The sequence below is a fragment of the Macaca thibetana genome, chromosome 20, assembly GCF_024542745.1.
Source record: "Macaca thibetana thibetana isolate TM-01 chromosome 20, ASM2454274v1, whole genome shotgun sequence".
Lineage (NCBI taxonomy): Eukaryota > Metazoa > Chordata > Mammalia > Primates > Cercopithecidae > Macaca > Macaca thibetana.
Window position 1 is genome coordinate 57,684,483 of NC_065597.1, and position 21,844 is coordinate 57,706,326.

The 21,844-nt window shown below is 45.7% G+C and overlaps 2 protein-coding genes across 4 annotated transcripts in view; both read right to left on the minus strand.

Annotated features, from left to right (window-relative positions):
- IQCK (IQ motif containing K) overlaps positions 1-21,844 on the minus strand; it is a 959,718-nt gene that overhangs the window by 638,963 nt on the left and 298,911 nt on the right. The gene's annotated exons all lie outside the window — the stretch shown is intronic.
- SYT17 (synaptotagmin 17) overlaps positions 1-21,844 on the minus strand; it is a 93,373-nt gene that overhangs the window by 48,844 nt on the left and 22,685 nt on the right. The window lies entirely within an intron of this gene.

The window sequence follows — 21,844 nt, forward strand, 5'->3', positions numbered from 1 at the left end:
ACAGAGCTGTGCAGTGCTCCTTTAGATGGGACCTGCCCCCTTCACATCATACCTCATCTGTCCGCTTCCTCCCCTTTACATTCCTGCTGCCCTGCCCTGGGTATCCAAGTATGGAGATTTTCAAAATAGGAATGGTCAACTGAGTGTCTTGAGTAATAAAAGAAGTTCAAGCCCTTTTGCACTGTTGCTAGGGGTTTCCTGCTGCTTCTCAAGGGCTTGGAAGATGCAGTGTCTTTAGGACATGACCCTGCTGACATATCTACTTTAGTATGAGCAATGCTGAGGATTCTGCAGGAGCCCAGGCCATTCAGGTCCTCCCGGACTTTGCTCCTCCCAGGTTCATAAGTCACAGTGACATTTCCTTTTATTTTAAAAGCAGTTTACTATGTACCAGGACTGGGGATACATCAGTGAGATCACTCTCTGACTTTACAGAGCATACACTCCTGTGGGGGAGATGGACAGTACCTAGATTTTAAAAAATATATCAATGAGATGATTTCAGGTAATGCTAAGTATTAGGAAGAAAAATATAGCAGGGTGAGAGAAAGGAAGAAGCTTTCTTGGGTGATGGCAATTTGCTGCGTCTTGATTGTGGTAGCAGTTACGTGTGCATTTGCCAAAAATCACCAAACAGTAAGTTCCACCTCAATAAAGTTGATTGAAAGGGGGGTATTTGAAGTAAGCAAATGTGGCAAAATATTGGAGACTTACGACATCTGGGAGATGGATACATGGGTGTTTTATTATTTTACGTGGGAAATATTCCCATTAAAAACATTTACTTTATGTGAAATAAATATGACAAATCAGGCAGAGTAAGAGAATGAATGGGGTTCACATGGGAGCTGCCCTTTCAGTCGGTGGATGGGGCAGGGCTTTTCTGAGAGGCGAGGTTTGAAGAGGAATGAGGGAGGAAAGAGGGATAGGGACTCCTGGGGCAGAGGGAACAACAGGTGCAAGGGCCGGGATGGTGGGAGGGAGGAATAAACCCGGTGTCACTCAGTCGGTGTGTTCAAAGGAACAAAGAGAAGGCCAGTGTGGGGAGAATGTAGCAAGAGATGGATTCTAGAGATGCTTACAGGAACGAAGGCAAGCTGCCCAGTGGTTGATCCCAGGGGCTCTGCCCAATCCTAGCAGTCCTCACAGAATTGGAAGGAGGAGGTGAGGCCATCTTTTGGGCCCTCAATACGTAAGAGCACCTCAAGCCCCCTCTGCAGCCTTCAAGTGTGGATAGAATTGCTCCTTCCCTCCCCTGGGGCCATTGATCGAACCTTCAACACGAAACTTCCTGAAGCTATCCTTTTTCTAAGAAGGCTGAGTGTTTTTCATCTTAAGAAAACAAAGCTCTTTTATTCCTTCTTCCCTTTGCGGATACAAGCTCGCTTTACTCTCTACCCATCCCATCCTCGATACACGGCGTGCACATCAGGGCTTTCAGGTCGTACTTTTCTAGGGAACCATTCCCATTGATCCAGCCACTCTTTCTGTCTGCCTTATCTGGGGAGTGATGAATTTGTAACACTGTTCTCTGGAGTCAGGGGAGCAGTTGATAGAAAGTAAAAAAGAGGGCTAATTGTGCAATAGCAAAGGATTCATTGATTCATTTAACAAACGCTCATGTAACAGGTACTCGGTCCTAAGCGCTTGGGGATGTCACGATCATGATCGTTACGGCAAACCTTTATGGAGAAATCACCATAGTCCAGGCACTGTCCTAGGCTCTAAAGTTTCCTTAACAACTCCAGAGGCTTCCGTCTTGCAGGTGAAAGAATTCAAGCTTAGAGAGCTTGAGCTGCATGACTTGCTCAAGATCATGTATCATAAACAAAAAGAACAAGGTTCAAACTCAGCCCATGGTTAACTCTTACACAAGGTTTCTGGTGAGTAAGCAGCAATCCCAGACGTCAAGCAACTCACTGTCTACTGGCGGAGAGCAAGGAAGATATAAAAACAAATCAAAATTCCAGGGGCTGCACACCACTGGGATGGCTATAATAAACACGCACACAAAACCATAACAAGTGTTGGCCAGGATGTAGTGAACAAGAACCCTGTATACTGCTGGCAGTAATGAAAACTGGTGCAGCTGCTTTGGTAAACAGGTTGGAGTATGACCGAGCAGTTCCATTCCTAGTTGTATACCTAAGAGAACAGGAAACGTGTCCACGTGAAAACTAGTACGCAGATGCTCATAGCAGCACTACTCACAATAGCCAAAAGTGGAAGCAGCCTAAATGTCCATCAACAGATAGATAAACAAGATATCACCTATCTATGCAATGGCCGGTTATTCATTCATAAAAACAATGAAGCATTGATACAAGGTAGACAAACCTTGAAAAAGTGAAAGAAGCCAGACACAAAAAAATCACATATTGTACAATTCCATTGACAAAATATCCAGAATAGGTAAATCCATAGAGATAGAAAGTACATGAGTGATTGCTAGGATCTGGGAGGAGGGGGAAATGTGGAGTGACTGCTTAATGGATACAGGGTCTCCTTTGGGTGATGGAAACATTCTGGAATTAGAGGTGATGGTTGCACACCACTGAGAATTTACTAAATGCCAGTGAATTGTATATTTAAAATGATTACCTTTATATGATGTGAATTTCACCTCAATTAAGAAATAATTGCAAATATATTTTAAAAAGCTCATCATCACTGGTTATTAGAGAAATGCAAATCAAAACCACAATGAGATATCATCTTATACTAGTTAGAATGGCGATCATTAAAAAGTCAGGAAACAATAGATGCTGGAGAGGATGTGGAGAAATAGGAACGCTTTTACACTGTTAGTAGGAGTGTAAATTAGTTCAACCATTGTGAAAGACAATGTGGTGATTCCTCAGGGATCTAGAGCCAGAAATACCATTTGACCCAGCAATCCCATTACTGGGTATATATCCAAAGGATTATAAATCATTCTACTATAAAGACACATGCACACGTATGTTTATTGCGGCACTGTTCACAATAGCAAGGACTTGGAACCAACCCAAATGCCCATCAACGACAGACTGGATAAAGAAAATGTGGCACATATACACCATGGAATGCTATGCAGCCATAAAAAAGGATGAGTTCATGTCCTTTGCAGGGACATGGATGAAGCTGGAAACCATCATCCTCAGCAAACTAACACAGGAACAGAAAACCAAACACTGCTTGTTCTCACTCATAAGTGGGAGTTGAACAATGAGAATACATGGACACAGGGAGGGGAACATCACACACTGGGGCCTGTCGGGGGTTGGGGGGCTAGGGGGGATAGTATGAGGAGAAATATCTAATGTAGATGACCGGTTGATGGATGTAGCAAACTACCATGACACATGTATACCTGTGTAACAAACCTGCACGTTGCACACATGTACCCCAGAACTTAAAGTATAATAAAAAAAGAAATAATTGTAGGGCTCAAGTATTAATCAGCCATATAAATGAAACCTAAGACATACTGAAGCACAATCTATTCATGAGAGGGGCATGGTCAAGGAAGTCTTCATGGAGGAGGAGGCATTTAAGTTAAGCCTTGATAAGTAGGATTTGGTCCAGCAAATATTGCAGGGAAGGGTGCCCCATACAGATGGAACAGAATGAGGGAAGCCTTCACTAAAGCCCCAGTACTCTTCATTGTGTTCTGATCCTGAATTTATCCATATTATTATGTAAAGGTTGATATGGTTTGGCTGTGTCCCTGCCCAAATCTCATCTTGAATTCCCACATGTAGTGGGTGGGGCCTGGTGGGAGGTAACTGAATCATGGGGGCAAGTCTTTCCCATGTTGTTCCCGTCATAGTGAATAAGTCTCATGAGATCTGATGGTCTTAAAAAGAGGAGGTTCCCTGCACAAGTTCTCTCTGTTTGCCCGCTGCCATACATGTAAGACGTGACTTGCTCCCCTTGCTTTCTGCCATGATTGTGAGGCTTCCTCAGTCACGTGGAATTGTAAGTCTAATTAAACCTCCTTCTTTTGTAAATTGCCCAGTCTCAGGTGTGTGTTTATCAGCAGCATGAAAATGGACTAATACAAGGGCCAAGTAACTTATTATTAATAATAAAGTTGGCTGGGTGCAGTAGCTCATGTCTGTAATCCCAGCACTTTGGGAGGCCAAGGCTGGAAGATTGCTTGAGGCCAGGAGTTCAAGACCAGCCTGGGCAACATGGTGAGATGCCCCCGTTTTCTACAAAAAAAAAAAAAATGAAAACATTAGCCAGCTGTGGTGATGAGTGCCTGAGGTCCCAGCTATGTGAGAGGCAGAGGTGGGAGAATTGCACGAGCCAGGAGTTTGAGGTTGCAGTGAGCCATGATAGAGGCTGGGCAACTGAGAGAGACCCTGTCTCAAAAATAAGTAAATAAAATAAAGTAGCCAAAGATGGTTAATAATTTGGATGTTTGAGATAAATTAGTGAGCATTCTCTGTAGAAACAACATCACCTTCACCCATTTACATTCCTGGTTTGTCATTGTTGTTAAGTGTGGAAGACAATACTGGTTTCTCCCTTAGAACAGGTGTGTGCTCTTGGCCACTTAGGAATGGATGATGCCCTCCCCACTTCTATATCAAATAAATTTTTTTTAAAAAGAGAAATATAATTTTTGGCAAGAATTTGATATTTCAGAAATAACACTGCAGTACCCATTGAGAAATCAGAACATTGCTGAGATTTACATTTGAGAATTATTGCAGCAGTCCTTTTTGTCTGGGCATGGTGGCTCATGCCTGTAATCCCAGCACTTTGGGAGGCCGAGGCGGGCAGATCACTTGAGATCAGGATTTAGAAATCAGCCTGGCCAACGTGGTGAAACCCCATCTTTACTAAAAATAAAAAAAGTATCTGGACGAGGGGGCGGCTGCCTGTAATCCCAGCTGCTCAGGAGGCTGAAGCGGGAGAATCACTTGACCCAGAAGGCGGAGGTTTCAGTGAGCCGAGATTGCACCACTGCACACTAGCCTGGGCAACAGAGCAAGACTCTGTCTCAAAAAAAAAAAAAAAAAAAGAGAGAATTATTATTATCTTGAATGACGTATGGTGAGCAGCTCTATAATTTTCAGGGCTTGGAGGCCTCAAAGCCTTATCCTAACCCAGCCCTGGAGGAAAAGAAGAGTTGCCATCACACTCAGGGTCTCTGCCCCAGAATATGTTGTACGTATGAATAACAGAATAACATCATTCACTTGGACATCATAAATGTCAGCTCTAACAATCTGAGGACAAAAATGTCCCTGGGGGCTTCCTGGAGCCAGGATCTTCTCAGCCCTTCTTCCGTAGAAGTATCTGATGCTACATCTAAAAGCTGACGATGGCCAAGCATGGTGGCTCATGCCTATAATCCAAGTGCTTTAGGAGGTCAAAGTGGGAAGACCGATTGAGCCCAGGAGTTCGGGGCTGCAGTGAATGTCGGTGGTGCCACTGCACTCCAGCCTGGGCAACAGAGCAACACTTGGTCTCTAATTTAAAACAAAACAAAAAATGTTGACCAGGAGTCCGCTGATAAGGAGCTTAGACTGTAGGAAGAGAAAGCAGGACCATCTAGTCCAGCAGCTCCTCAACTTGCACCACTTAGGAAGATCATGAAATTAATGGTGATCTTTACAGACATCCATGAGGTGCTGGGACATCCAACTTGCATCAACCTGGGGTAATTTTGTTCTCTCTCCTGCCACCTCCAGGGACATTGGCAACATCTGGAGATGTTTTAGTTGTCATAACTGGGGAATAGGGTGGGGTCTGCTACTGGCATCTAGTGGGTAGAGAGAGACCAGGGATGCTGCCAGACATCCTACAAGGTACAAGACAGCCCCCTTCAACAAGGAACGGTCTGGCCCAAAATATCACTAGTGCCAAAGTTGAGAAATTCTGACCTAAGTCTATAAATCTTGGGCTGATTCAGATTTTTTAAATACATAACTGTACCCTGAACAAAATTTTAATAGGAACCAAAGTCTTGAAACTTTTGGCATAAGAAGAGTTCATCAGGTGCAGTGGCTTCAGCCTCTAATCCCATCTACCCAGGAGGCTGAGGTAGGAGGATGGATCAAGGCCAGGAGTTTGAGGCCCTCCTGGGCAACAAAGCAAAACCTTCCCACCTTCCATCTCTAAACTTTTTTTTTTCTTTAATTAGCTGAGCATGGTGGCATGCATCTGTGGTCCCAGATACTCAGGAGGCTAAGCCAGGAGGAATGCTTGAAGCCAAGAGTTCGAGGCTGTCAGATGCGAGAAGAAGTTCCTCTTCAAAGGTTTAGCTTGTTTAGTTTCCTTGTTCTTTGTTCTCTACTTTCAAGGCCAAACTTCCTTGCTCTCTGTACCTCTCTGTCTTGGTTTCAGTAAACAACTCTTCCGCCAGTCCTTAGCTACAGAGCCTACATCTAGTGCCCACTCTGTAAATTATCCCTCCCATTACAATGGCTCTTCTCGCCGAAACTGTCCTTCCCGCCAGTGTAACCGCATTCCTGCACTTTTCAAGTTAGCCAACCAGGTTCAGCTTAGATTGTGCAGTCCAACTCCAACCAGTGGAGGCAGGACGGAGCAGCAGGGACAAGCTGCATTAGAGATAAAAACCCCTTCCCTCCTTTGTTCGGTGTGCTCTCATGATGACTAGACCTGTGAGAAACACCATCCTACAGAAGTAAGTTTTGCCTTACTGAGAAATTCTTTGTTTTAGTGCTCACTTTCTTTGTGACACTGAACAGCATTTGTTTCTAACAAGACTTTAGTAAGCTGTGATTGAACCCCTGCACTCTAGCCTGAGTGGCATGGCAAGACCCTGCCTCTTAAGAAGAAAGAAAAGTCTATTCACCATCTCCACTGAGTTTGTCTTTAGTCCCCTCTGGGCCTGAAGAGGCCAAAGCTGGTGCTACAAGCCAGAGCCCAGAAAGATCCAGCTAAGATTTCCTTCCTTCTGCTTTCTCCTTAAGCCAATCTTCTTCACTGCAAAGTGGACACCCAAGCACCAAATACAAAAATCCTCCCAGGAAGTGGGCTCAGCCCTCACAGGGAAAATGGATTGCTTGTTCTGATAGGATCTCCAACTCTATAAAGTCTTCCTTATCCAAATTTAGTGAGATAAGGTTGAAATGTCAGAGCTGAAATAATTTAGACCAACACTCTGGTTTTTTCTTTTTTTTTTTTTTTTTTTGAGACGGAGTCTCGCTCTGTCTCCCAGGCTGGAGTGCAGTGGCCGGATCTCAGCTCACTGCAAGCTCCGCCTCCCGGGTTCACGCCATTCTCCTGCCTCAGCCTCCCGAGTAGCTGGGACTACAGGCGCCCGCCACCTCGCCCGGCTAGTTTTTTTTTTGTATTTTTTAGTAGAGACGGGGTTTCGCCGTGTTAGCCAGGATAGTCTCGATCTCCTGACCTCGTGATCCACCCGTCTCGGCCTCCCAAAGTGCTGGGATTACAGGCTTGAGCCACCACGCCCGGCCAACACTCTGGTTTTCTAAAAGAAAACGGAACCATACCATTGCCTCATTTCCCTGTTTATTTCTTATTTTATTTATTGATTGATTTATTGTGACAGAGTCTCGCTCTGTGGCTCAAGCTGGAGTACACTAGCATGATCTTGGTTCACTGTAGCCTCTGCCTCCTGGGTTCAAGTGATTCTCACGCCTCAGCCTCCCGAGTAGCTAAGATTACAGGCATGTGCCACCATGCCCAGTTAATGTTTGTATTTTTAGTAGAGATGGGGTTTCACCATGTCAGCCAGGCTGGTCTCGAATGCCTGACCTCAAGTGATCTGCCCACCTTGGCCTCCCAAAGTGTTGGGGTTACAGGCCTGAGCCACCATACCCAGCCTCACTTCCCTGTTTAAAACCCTCCATCGCTCAGAATAAAATTCAAAGTGCTTAGCCTAGTCAACAACAGGGTTTGTCAACCTCAGCACGATTGCCACTTTGGGCTGGAGCATTCTGTGTTGTAGGAGCTGTCCTGTGCATTACAGAAAGTTTAGCAGCATCCCTGGCCTCTACCTACTGGATGCCAGCGGTATCACCCCTCTCCTGATTGCAAAAACTCAAAATGTCTGCAGACATCGTCAAATGTCCACTGAGGGCAAAAATCACCCAATTGAGAACTAATGGTCTCTAAAAGGATTTATCTACAGGATCAAAATGATTTGATCCAAATGATTTGATCCAAATGATTTGATCCCTGCCTGCCTCTGAGACCTCACTCACCAACCGCCTCTGCCTTCTTTCTGTTCTTTAAAAATACAAGATCATTGGCCGGGCGCGGTGGTTCACGCCTGTAATCCCAGCATTTTGGGAGGCTGAGGCAGGCAGATCACGAGGTCAGGAGAATAGAGACCATCCTGGCTAACACAGTGAAACCCTGTCTCTACTAAAAATACAAAAAAAAAATTGGCCAGGCATGGTGGCGGGCACCTGTAGTCCCAGCTACATGGGACGCTGAGGCAGGAGAATGGCATGAACCCAGGAGGTGGAGCTTGCAGTGAGCCGAGATTCCACCACCGCACTCCAGCCTGGGCAACAGAGCCAGACTCCATCTCAAAAAAAAAAAAAAATACAAGATTATACCTGCCCCAAGGCTTGAACCTGCTATTCCCTGGGAATCTCAACTCAACAGTCACCTCCTCATCTAAGCTTTCCATTAACACTCAGTTGAAAACAGCCCTCTGCCTCCATCACTTTCCATCACACCACCTTGTTCATTTCCTTCATGGTACTTGGTCCTTAACCTGTTTCTCTATAAAGGCAAAGCAAGTGCCCCTGTGTCCACTACTATATTCACAGCACCAGGCACAAATCCAAGATCAAGCAGTGCAGCCCCCAACACACAGGCTGAGCTGCTGCCACACCATGGGCCGAGAGGGATTGTCAGCACGATGTTCTGCCCCCTGTCCTATCCAACCCCCAGAGAATCGAAGCCAAGACAGGAGAAGGAACTGGGTGACAGGCCCACTTCTACCTTGTCCCTTGTGGAAGCGATGTCACAAATAAACAGGCCTCATTTCCTTTCTTGTAAGAGCCTGATGAGCTTAATTTGGTCGAACCACGTGGGGTGGGCTAGGGAGAACCAAAATAGACCATCTGTAAATTACTCGGATGAATCCGGCAGCCGGCTTGGGCAAATGTGGCTTGGCTCTCTCCTCTCTACCCAGACAAAAATTCTCTCTCCCTGCAGCCTTTCAACAGAGTTAATTTCTAATCAATAAAAAGGAAATAAAAGAAAATCATCTGGGACAAAAGACATTTTCTGGAGAAGGCCAGAGCCCAGCTCTCCTCCTGACAGGTTTGCTTTGAACTCCTTCTCAATGGTCCTTTCGCTCTCTCTCACCTAGCAAAGGATTTCAAATGTGTGCACACAACTTTTAACGAAGCCCAAACACAGCTGCTCCACGCCCCCTTATGCCTTTGCTCTCAGGGGTTGGATAAAGCCTATTGTCTTTTAATCTGCTGCACAAACAACATTAAAATAGAAATGGATTTTTTAAAAAGTAAACTCCAACTGCAATGCCAGCACTTTACACATTTCATCAAATGCTTTCCTTTCTTTTTTTTTTCTTCTTTTCACTTTTTTTCCCCAGTCTTTGTCAATACCGCAATCCTGTATTTGCATAGCTGCATTGACAATACAGGCACATTCTGAAATACCCTTTAAGGAAAAAACTTAGATCAGAGGGGAGAGGATGAAGAGAAGTGGGTTAAAGGGTACACACATACAGTTAGCGAGAAGGAATAAACTCAATGTTTGGGGCTGGGCACAGTGACTTATGCCTGTAATCCAAGCACTTTGGGAGGCCGAGGTGGGAGGATCACTTGAGGCCAGGAGTTCAGGACTCCTGCCTCAAGCAAGACTCTGTCTCAATTAAAAAGTAATAATAATAAATGTTTGATAGTACAGTAGGGTGACTATATTTAACAAAAATGTATTGTGCTAGAATGACAGAAGTCCTAAATATGGTGACTTGATCACTATGCATTATATATGTAACAAAATTTCACGTGTAAGTTTCCCCAGCCATGTGGAACTGAGAGTCAACGGAACCTCTTTTCTTAGTAGATTGCCCAGTCTCAGGTGGTTCTTTATAGCAGTGTGAAAGACTAATACACCTCCAATAATTGCAGAGAGTCAATTTATGTTCTTTAAGCCACCAGTTTGCAGCATTTTGTTACAACAGCCCTAGAAAACTAATACGTGTGTATTGCAATCGTATCCTCCCAGTTTCTGGCTTGCCTTTTAATTCTTTTTACTATGTTTCCTGATAAGCAGAAGTTCATCATTTTAATGGGGTAGAATGCATCCCTCTTTTCCTTCATTGGTTCATACTTTATTTTCTGACTTTTTAAAGAGGCGCTTTGCTATACTAATGTCACAAAGATCTTTATTTCCTTATAAAACTTTAAGTTTGGCCATTCATCAGTTCCTGGCCATCAGGACTTGATTTTGGTCTGTGCTGTGAGGTAAGGCTCCATTTTCTTTCTTCTTTTTTTTTTTTCCCGTTTTGTTAGAGACAGGGTCTCACTGTATCACCCAAGCTGGAGTGCAGTGGTATGATCACAGCTCACTGCAGACTTGAACTCCTGGCCTCAAGTGATCCTCTTGCCCTGGCCTCCCAAAGGATTACAGGTGTGAGCCACTGTGCCTGGCCCCATTTTCATTTTTGAGGGAGTGGCTACCTTGTTCCCTATCTTTCTGCTCCACAAAGTTGTGAGTTCATTGAGGGTAGTGACCTTCCATAACCTTCCCCCAGTGTCGGAGGTGAGGCCTGGTGGGAGGTGATTGACCATGGAGGTAGATTTCCCCCTTTGGTGCTGTTCTAATGATAGAGTTCTCAGGAGATGTGGTTGTTTAAAAGTGTGTGGCACCTCCCCATTCTCTGTCTCTTTCTCCTGCTCCGGCCATGTGAGACATCTCACTCCCCCCTTGCCTTTCGCCATGATTGTAAGTTTCCTGAGGCCTCCCCAGTCATGCTTCCTGTACAACCTGCACAACCTGCAGAATCGTGAGCCAATGAAATCTCTTTTCTTTATAAATTACCCAGTCTCAGGTATTTCTTTATAGCAAGGTGAGAATGGACTAATACACCTGTAAATATGACTGTCTTAGTCCATTTTGCATTGCTATAAAAGAATAGCTGAGGCTGGGTAATTTATAAAGAAAAGAGGATGAACTGGCTCGTGGTCCCGCAGGCTGTACAAGAAGCACGGCACCAGCATCTCCTCTGCTTCTGATGAAGGTGTCAGGCTGCTTCCGCTTTTGTCAAAAGGGGAAAGGGAGCTGTCATGTACAGAGATCACAGGGCACGAGAGGAAGTAAGAGTGATGGGAAAGGTGCCAGGCTCTTTTAAAGGATGCATACCATATACCCCATGAAGTTCTAGTGGAGAAGGCTAGATCTTTCTTGAAATTCTTCAGTTGGTTCCCATGACACTGTCCGCTCCTACATTTCTTCTTACCTTCTAGCTTCTATTTCTTGGTCTCCACAGTTCTTTTTTCTTCTCTCCTGCCCTTAAGTGTAAGTTTCCCCAGAATTCAACTCCTAGTCACCTTTTCTTTACTTTATATGGTGTTTCCTGGCAATTTTCTTGATGCCTATCATTTCTACTATCACATTGACTAACCCAAACATACTTTCTTTATGAGTTCTGGTCCTGCCTAAGCCTTCTTTTTTTCTCTTTCTCCTTTCCTTTCTTCCTTCCCTTCTATAAATATTTATTGAACATGTATTATGTACCACTAGGGAACAAGACAGAAAAAAATGCCCCTCCTCTTGGAGCTCACATTAAAGTGGAAGACGCTTAATAAGGAAATTAATATGTAATGTCTGATAGCAGTAAAGTGCTAGGAAGAAAAACAAAGCTGGCTGCAGGGATAGAAAGTGATAGGACTGCTCTTTAAAAGGAAAATCAAGAGGCTGGGTGCCGTGGCTCATGCCCATAAGCCCAGCACTTTGGGAGGCCGAGGCAGGTAGATCACTTGAGGTCAAGAGTTCGAGACCAGCCTGGTCAACGTGGTGAAACGCTGCCTCTGCTAAAGATACAAAAAGTAGCGGGTGTGGTGGTACATGCCAGTAGTCCCAGATACTCAGGAGGTTGAGGCACGAGAATAACTTTAAACCGGGAAGCAGAGGTTGCAGTGAGCTAAGATCACGCCACTGTACTCCAGCCTGGGTGACAGAGTGAGACCCTGTCTCAAAAGAAAAGAATAAAAAAAGTCAAGGAAGGCCTCTCTGAGATGGTGACCTGAGTAAGACAGGAGGGAGCCATGAAGGTATCTGGGGGGAGAGCATTCCAGGGAGAGACACAGCTGGTGCAAAGGCCCTGAGGTAGGGCCATGCTAGGTGTGCTTGAGATACCCAGCAAAGTTGATGTGGCCGAAGCAGAATCAAGGAGGCCACTGACCAGGGAAATAAAGTTGGAGGGAGATACGGGGGATGAGTCTTGTTTAGATTTTATGTTGAATGAGATAGGAAGCCATTAGAAGGTTAGATGCAGGAGAAAGACATGAACTGACATTTATTTTACTGTATTCCCCTGGCTGCTGGGTTGAGAAATGCAATGCAATGCAAAGGAATGAAGCAGGATGACCCGTGAGGGGCGTCCTAACACTGCAGGTGAGAAGTGAAGGTGTCCTGGACCTGGCTGGAGGAGTGGAAGGGTTTGAAGGGGTTGGTGGGGCTGGCCTGATTTGCTGATGAGTGTAGGCTATGACTCCTAGGTTTTGGGATCAACGCTGGTGTCACTGACGGATATGGGGAATACCGATGGAGGGGCAATTTGGGGCAAAATCAACAGTCCAGGGTAGAAGTGAGACGTCAGCCAGTCACTCCAGCAGGCGGCAAACCTAAGTTCAGTGTTGCCAAAGCTGCCCTCAACAAAAGAGTCACTGGGGGTGCTTGTAAATACAGATTCCTGGAGCCTCCCAGAGCCTACTTGATCAGATTCTTCAGGGGAGGGACTTGGGAATCAGAATGTTTCACAAGTGCCCCGGAAATACTGATAACACAGGTGTTTCAAGCCATGGGATCGGATGAGATCACTCAGGGATCTTAAGTTAAGTCCACTGGAAGCTTCCTCAGGGGTGCCCATCCTCAACACCCTGCACCCCAAACTTAGCTCATCAGCACCACTCCTGCCCCATCCTCGCCTGCTCCTCCTACCTCACTGTCCAGCACCCCTAACCAGCAAGTCCCTCAACCCCGAAAGCTGAGTGAGGCTCTAGAGACCTCCCTCACCCTCTGCCCTCATGTCATCTCCAACTCCAAAAAATCCTCCAAGCCCCCTCATGCCTCTCCAAAATCACTCCTGGATCCCTCCCCCAACACATCTAAGGTCACCTGCTCTGTTCTCAAACATGAAGTTGATGAATTGCTTGGATGACATATATTACTTTATTCTCCTTAATCAACTGAGTTGAAACTTCTTGGCTAGGAAGATTTCAATGTAATCATCATGGTAGTGACTGCCAGTGACATTTATTTAGTGTTACCAGTAGGAAGTTCACATTAATTGAGGCCTTGCCTCATGCCACAAGCATTATCAGATGACAGCCTAACTATGACCCTTCATGTTGGAGTTGTTATTCTTGCCGTTTTCCAACAAGCTGAGCCTCAGTGAGACAGGACAACAGTTAACACAGCCTCCTCATGTTCAGTTGAACACAGCCTCCTCCATTCACTAACTTCATGGCCTTGGGTAAGTTACTCAAACTTTCTGTGCCTGAGTTTCTTTAACTGTAAAATGGGAATAATAATGGCCCCTAGGTGGAAATGAAAGCCCTTAGAATAGTACTTGATCCGTAGTAATACTCAGGGAGAGCTAGCAATGATTATTATCAATGACATTGAGTAATTACCCAAGGTCACACTGCTGGAAGTGGTTGGGCTGGCTCTGACCTGAACATTAAAGGACACTAGGTCTGTGCTCTTGACCACGACATGGCACCACTGTAAACATGTGCCAGGCTCTCTGATCTTGGTGCTTCATAAGTACTAAGTCTCACTGCCCACAATAAACCTTTGAAGTAAGTACTTCTGCGATCGGTATTGTGATGGCAAATGTTTAGTTCTTGGGGTGGGGAGAGCAGAGGTTCTAACTTATGACACTGGTCAATTTCATATACAATAGCTGGTCTCCAGCTATCAATGTGATAATGTCAACCAGCTTGCAAAATTCCTGAAAACTTAACAATTGGCTCTGGAAGCCAGCATACCACATGATCCCCATTTACAGACAAGGAAGTTGAGGCTTAAAGATGACAAGTAACTCACCTGAGCCTACACCTCTAGTGGATGGCAAAGCCAAGACTTGAAGCCACGTCTGTATGACTCCAGGGTCTACGCTCTTAGCCATCATGAGATCACCTCCCTTGTGGGGTAAAGAAGTTAGTACACTGAGTGTTGGTACAGTATACAGCAAGACCTCCCTCCCAAAAGCCATGTGACATTGGACAAGTCACTCAACCTCTCTGTGCTGCAGTTCTCTAGTCTATATAACATGAAAGTTGGTCTAAATCATCTCTGGTTCCTCTTCTAGTTCATTTAATAACTAGGAATCAAAAGTGAATGTTGAGGCTGGTCACGGTGGTTCATACCTATAATCCTTGCACTTTGGGAGACCAAGGCAGGTGGATTGCTTGAGCTAGAAGCTCAAGACCAGCCTGAGCAACATGGCTGAGCAAATTAGCCAGGCATGGTGGCTCACGACTGTGGTCCCAGCTATTCAGGAGGCTGAGGCAGGAGGATTGCTTGAACCAAGGAGGTAGAAGCTGCAGTGAACTGTTACTGTGCCTCTGCACTCCATTCTGGGCAACAGAGTGAGACCCTGTCTTAAAAAAAAAAAAAAAAAAAAAAGACCCTGTTGTCTTTCTTTAGAGGTCCTGTCTCTAAAAAAACAAAACAAAACAAACAAAAAAGTGCATGTTGATGTCTAAAATGCAAAACCAATTTCTATTTAAGGAGGAAGAAAACACAAAGGACCACATGAAAAGAAACTTCTAGTTAATGACTGCTTGGTAAGACTCTTGCCTGGGCCCAGCTCTGGCTGCACAACATTGCCAAAACACTGCTGTTCATCAGAACCTGAGCGGGAAACAATTTTAACATACACACAAAGGCCAGGACTCTACGGAGAGGGTCAAGGCTGACAGCAGCTCAGGGCAAGTGAAAGAGGGATTTCTCATTAAGAAACCTGACATTTGCCTTGTCAAGAGCCTTGGCTGGTGAGGTACCAGGTGGTGAGTGATCTCAAAATACAAAATGCAGTAAGGTGTCTCTGTTTCCCAGGCTGTTTTTGGCAGCTGACAAGGCAGGCTGGGGGCGTTTATAACTCCAGGCAGTTTCCAAGTACCGGGTCCAGTGAGCACATAACTCTGAGCACCTCGAATTATCAAGTATTTTGGCTTTAAAAAGTGTCCCAGAGAAACTATTCTGGATGACATTACAATGGTGAACCCATGTCATTATAATTTGTCCAAATCCATAGAATGCACGATGCCAAGAGCATCCTAATGTAAATTATGGATTTAGGGTAATGATGATGTGTCAGTGTAGGTTTACCAGTTGTAACAAATGTACCATTCTGGTCGAAGATGCTGATAATGAAGGAAATTACATATGTGTAGCGGCAGGGAGTATACGGGAAACCTCTGTCCCTTCCTCTCAATTTTCCTATGAACCTAAGACGGCCCTAAAAAATAAAGTCATTTAAAAAAAAAAATTCTTCAGCTGCGCGCTGGTGGCTCACATTTGTAATCCCAGCACTTTGGGAGGCTGAGGCAGGTGGATCACATGAGGTCAGGAGTTCGAGACCAGCCTGGCCAACATGGTGAAACCTTGTCTCTACTAAGAATACAAAAATTAGCCAGGTGTGGTGGCTCATGCCTGTAATCCCAGCTACTCAGGAGGCTGAGGCAGGAGAAATGCTTGAACCCGGGAGGCAGAAGTTGCAGTGAACCGAGATCAGTCCATTGCACTCCAGCCTGGGCAACAAAGCAAGACTCTGTCTTTAAAAATAATAACAATAATGAATTCTTCTATCTACTGTCTGCCTGGGGCATGGTTATGACCAAAGTAGTATAAATTGAAATGCAAATCAGATTCTAAGCCAATTCCTTCTGGTTTCAATCTTAATTGTGCCTCAATGTCCCCTCTTCTTGGTACGTTCCCTCCTTGGGTCCCTCCCTGTGAGCTTCTGGCGCCTGGGTTCCCAATCACCATTTATTCAGCATATATAGCATGACTCCATCTCTTTTCGGGTCTTTTTGGTTTTGGTGGGTTTTTTCATTTGGGACAGGGTCTGGCTCTGTTACCCAGGCTGGAGTGCAGTGTTGCCATCATAGCTCACTGCAGCCTCCACCTCCCGTCTCAAGTGATCCTCCCACCTCAGTCTCCTGAGTAGCTGTGACTGTGGATGTGCATCACCACATCAGATTAATTTTTAAATTTTTTATAGAGATGAGGACCTCACTCTTTCTCTGGGCTAGTTTTGAACTCCTGACTCACACAATCCCCCTGCCTTGGCCTCCCAAAGTGCTAGGATTACAGGGGTGAGATGGAGTGTCGCTCGTTCACCCCGGCTAGAGTGCAGTGGCATGATCTCGGCTCACTGTAACCTCCGCTTCCCGGGTTCAAACGATTCTCCTGCTTCAGCCTCCCGAGTTACTGGGACTACAGGCGCCCACCACCACGCCCAGCTAATTTTTGTATTTTTAGTGAAGATGAGGTTTCACCATGTTGGCCAGGCTGGTCTCAAACTCCTGACTTCAGGTGATCCTGCCTGCCTCAGCCTCCCAAGGTGAGCCACCACACCTGCCCCCACTCCCCGATCTCTTTAAAAAAAAAAAAAGTGTTTTGTTTTGTTTAAAAAAAAAGGTAAAATAAATGAAAGAGGCAGTGCCGTGGAGTAGAGTGACTCAGAGTACAGCCTCTGCAGCTGGATGACATGGGTTCAAGTCCCAGTTCCGTGGCTTGGGTGTATTGCTTAATGCATGCCTCAGTTTCTTCATCTATAAAATGGGGTGATGATAATAGTTCACACAATAAAAGCACTTAGCAGAATGCCCAGTGCACTAAGAATTATCCTTAATTTACAGCCTAGGAGTTAGACCCAGGTTCACAGTTGGGAAATGGTGAAGCTGGAACTCTTAACCAGATCAGTCTAACTCAAAAGCACGTGCTCTTTACACAACAATATTTGTTCAGTTCAGAAGACATCTGTTGAGCTCCTTCCAAGTGCCAAAGATACCAAAACTAGAACCCTTTTATTTGGCTGGGCATATTGCTCACACTTGCAATATCAGGACTTTGGGAGGCCAAGGAAGGAGGATTGCTTGAGGCCAGGAGTTTGAGACCAGCCCGGGCAACATAGCAAGACTCCGTCACTACAAAAAAAACATTTTTTTTAATTAGCTGGGCGTGGTGATTCACACCTGTGGTCCCAGCTCCTTGGGAGGCTGAGGCGGGAGGATCGCTTGAGCTCAGGAGTTTGAGGCTGCAGTGATCATGATCACACCACTGCACTCCAGCCTCAGTGACAGTGTGAGACCCTGTCTCAAATAAATAAACAAATAAATAAACCAACCAACCAACACGAAATAACAACAAATGCTGATGTCTATGGGGTATTTACTCTGCCCCAGGGTCTGGCCAAACCTTTTCCTGTGCATCAGCAGGATGCTGAGTGAGAGTGTTTCCTGTTGACGGCAGAACGCGCTGCCCTGGCCCAAAGAGAGGACCAAGGGGAAGTACCCAGGGGCCAGCAACATCTAGGACCCAACATCTCTTTCTGGGATTTGTAAGAGGCAGAGAGGCAGTTCTGAGCATTCACAATCCTCCCTACTACTCCCAGTATGTACATGTAAAAGGGATGAGGGGAGAGGGAGCATTGGCTGAGTGGGGACAGCTATAGATTCTCCTTGTCCTCCATCCCTCAAAAGCTCAGAGAGAGACATGGCTGCCAAGACAGTCATTTGCAAAGACTGGGCACCTCTATAAGAAGGGAGGAATGGCATCTTTTTCTTTACAGGCTTCTGCTTAGCCAATGTTCTTATTCATCTGCATTGCGCCTTCCTGATCAGAGGAAAGGGGAAAAGAAGAGAGATGGCAAGCAGGGAGAAGGGAAGGCATGGAAGATGCTGCATTCTGAGCCCTGAGGGTGGCCAGAGAAAGTGTAGCAATGCTAAAGGTGCCCACCACAGCACCTAGCCCCGACCAGAACAGGCTCTGTTGACTGCCTGCTGTCAGCCCTACATCTCTGCTTAGGTCTCTCTGGTCAGTGGAGTCCTTCCTACTCGTGTCCATAAGGCAAGCTGGAGGTGCCCAGGGAATTAAGGACTTTTGGGAGCATCCTGCAACCCATGCCAGATGGGAACTGGGTGAATAAATACCCCAGCTCCCTCACCCCTCGCACTGAGTTCCCCAGTAGGATTAAGCTCTAGTTACCCACAGTGGTGAGACACTTTATTGGTCTCATTTTCTCCCTTCTCTTCTGGTGTTTCTCAGAATCACTTCCTAAAGAAAATGCCTGCCCTCAAATATTTGTCTTTAAAAGAACTCAACTAGGATAACAGGTGACTTTCCCAGGTGTCAGCAGACACTGGAGAAGACAGCTTGGTTAGTGGCCACACACACAGACTCTGCTTCCTAAGCCACAGTGCTCTGAATTCTAGACATCAAAGGTCTAAAAGGTTTTCATTTGGACAGTGCAAATCTCAGGCTGAAGCAATGTTCAGAAACATAAATATCCAGCATTCCAGTGTGCAAATATCACTTTTGACTAAACATATTTTCTCCTTCCAGGCCCAAATCAAATATTCCTCTTCAGTGGGCGATTTGGCTTTGTAATGTAAGATATTGCACCCTGACATGACTCAGAACTCTTCTCCATGAATCCCTAAGAGCACTTTAACTTGAATCTACCCCTTCCCAGAATGGCTTCATAAAACATCATCTTAGTGGCAGCCCTGTATTGGGTGCACTCTGCACACTGGCCACTCAAGCAGCCGGGCACAGCACTTGCCACGCCAGCTTATGAAACTGTCACAACAGCCAGCCCCTAAGTGGCAGAGCCAAGTTTTAGATGCAAGTCTGTTCAGCTCAAAAGTCAGAACCCTTTCCACCTTCCACCTTCCACCTTCCACCTTTCACCTTTCACCTTCCACCTTTCACCTTCCACCTTTCACCTTTCACCTTTCACCTTCCACCTTTCACCTTTTACCTTTCACCTTCCACCAGCCACCCAGTGTTTCTCGGGATGAAGTCCAGAGTTTAACTACGTTGGAATCTCCCAGCCCATTGGCTCAAGTGCAGATTCATGGTTTTTTCACCCAAGATGTGGGAAATCAGAATCAGGGAGGCTGAGGTCTGGGAGTCTCCACAGTCATAGCTCCCAGGTGATTCCGATGCTTGTTAAAGTAAGAGAACCACCGCAGTAGCAGAAACCCTCCTGATCATCCCCTGCTGACCCCACACTGTTTGACATTCCTTGTTTATAGTTTCCTCAAAGGCTGCTCCTGGGCATCAAAGACTCTGCTTTCAAATTGCATCCTTTGTCACCGCCACCTTACATGGGGTCCAGATCATCACCACCTCTCACCTAAGGGACCACAGCGATTTTTCCTAACTGGCACCAGTACTTCTTGTCTTTTGCTCCTCAACATTTTTTTATGAACATTCTCTGTCTCTCTCTTTTTCCCAAAGAAACAGGGTCTCTTTATGTTGCCCAGGCTGGTCTCGAACTGCTGGCCTCAAGCGATCCTCCCACTTGGCTTCCCAAAGTATTGGGATTTTTGGCATGAGACAGCACACCCAGTCTACATTTCTTTTTTTTTTTTTTTGAGACAGAGTCTCGCTCTGCCACCCAGACTGGGGTGCAGTGGTGTGATCTTGCCTCACTGCAGCCTCTGCCTCTCGGGTTCAAGTGATTCTCGTGCCTGAGCTTCCCAAGTAGCTGGGACTACAGGCATGCGCCACTATACCCAGCTAATTTTTGTATTTTTAGTAGAGATGGGGTTTCACCATGTTGGCCAGGTTGACCTTGAACTCCTGGCCTCAAGTGATCCTCCCTCCTCAGTCTCCCAAGGTGCTGGAATTACAGATGTAAGCCACCATGCCTGCCATGGCTTATACTCTCAACACTTTCAAATACAGAGAGGCTTAAAGAATTGTACAGTGAGGCCGGGTGCGGTGGCTCACGCCTGTAATCCCAACACTTTGGGATGCTGAGGTGGGCAGATCACGAGGTCAGGAGATTAAGACCATCCTGGCTAACATGGTGAAACCCCGTCTCTACTAAAAATACAAAAAATTAGCTGGGTGTGGTGGCAGGAGCCTGTGGTCCCAGCTACTTGGGAAGCTGGGGCAGGAGAATCGCTTGAACCCAGGAGGCAGAGGTTGTAGTGAGCCGAGATCATACCACTACACTCCAGCCTCGCAACAGAGTGACACTCAGTATCAAAAAAAAAAAAAAAAGAGGCCGGGCGCGGTGGCTCAAGCCTGTAATCCCAGCACTTTGGGAGGCCGAGACGGGCGGATCATGAGGTCAGGAGATCGAGACCATCCTGGCTAACACGGTGAAACCCCGTCTCTACTAAAAATACAAGAAAATTAGCCGGGCGAGGTGGCGGGCGCCTGTAGTCCCAGCTACTCGGGAGGCTGAGGCAGGAGAATGGCGTGAACCCGGGGGAGTGGAGCTTGCAGTGAGCCGAGATCGCGCCACTGCACTCCAGCCTGGGGCACAGAGCAAGACTCCGCGTCAAAAAAAAAAAAAAAAAAAAAGGAATTGTACAGTGCACACTCTTAGACATATACTTTAGATTCCAATTGAACAGTTACTGATATTAAGAATGCTATAATTATTTTTAAAATATGCTCTATTTGCTTCATCCCTATCCATCTACCACTCTAGCTTTTTTGAATGCATTTCAAAATAAGTGGCTGACATTGGTACACTTTCCCACTGTCTTGGTCCATTCAGGCTGCTGTAACAAAAACACTATCAACTGGGTGGCTTGAAAACAACAGAAATTTATTTCTCACCCTTCTGGAGGCTGGGAAGTCCAAGATCAAGGCACCAGTTGATTCCATGTCTGCTGAGGACCATTCCTCGTAGATGGGACCTGTTGGTTTTGCCCCACATGGAGGAAGGGGTAAGGCAACTCTCTGGAACCTCTTTACAAGGGCACTAATCCCATTGATGATGGCTCTGCCCTCACGGCCTAACCACCAAACGCCGTCTGAATACTATCTCCTTGAGGTTAGGATTTCAACATATGAATTTAGGAAACCTTCAGACCATGGCACCCATGCACATTTTGGCATGTCATTAACCAGAGTTCAGTGTTTGTTTATGGCGGGGATTTTTTTTTAGATTATATATAGTGAAACACACAAGTCTTAGGAATACTGGACGAGCCTTGCCAAATGAATACAACTGTGTATCCTTCCTAATGCTCAGAACGGTTCCCGCATGGCCACGGGGCATCTAATCTCTCCACTGTCCTTGCTCTTCCTTCCCCAAACCATGTGAACTCAAGAGAAAATGAACCACCTACATCGTGGGTATTTTTACGGCTTAAAAACACACACACACAGTTGGTCAAAAAGCCATCTGTACACCCATGTTCATAGCAGTGTTATTTATAATAGCCAAACGGTGGAGACAACCCAAGTGTCCACTAATGGGTGAATGAACAGACGAAATATGACACACACACACACACACACACACACACACACACACACACACACTGGAATACTATTCAGCTCAGCCTAAAAAAGGAAGGAAATTCTGACTCATGCTATAACACAGATGAACCTTGAAGACATTATCCTGAGTGAAACAAGCCAGCCACAAGAAAAATAATCTATGACT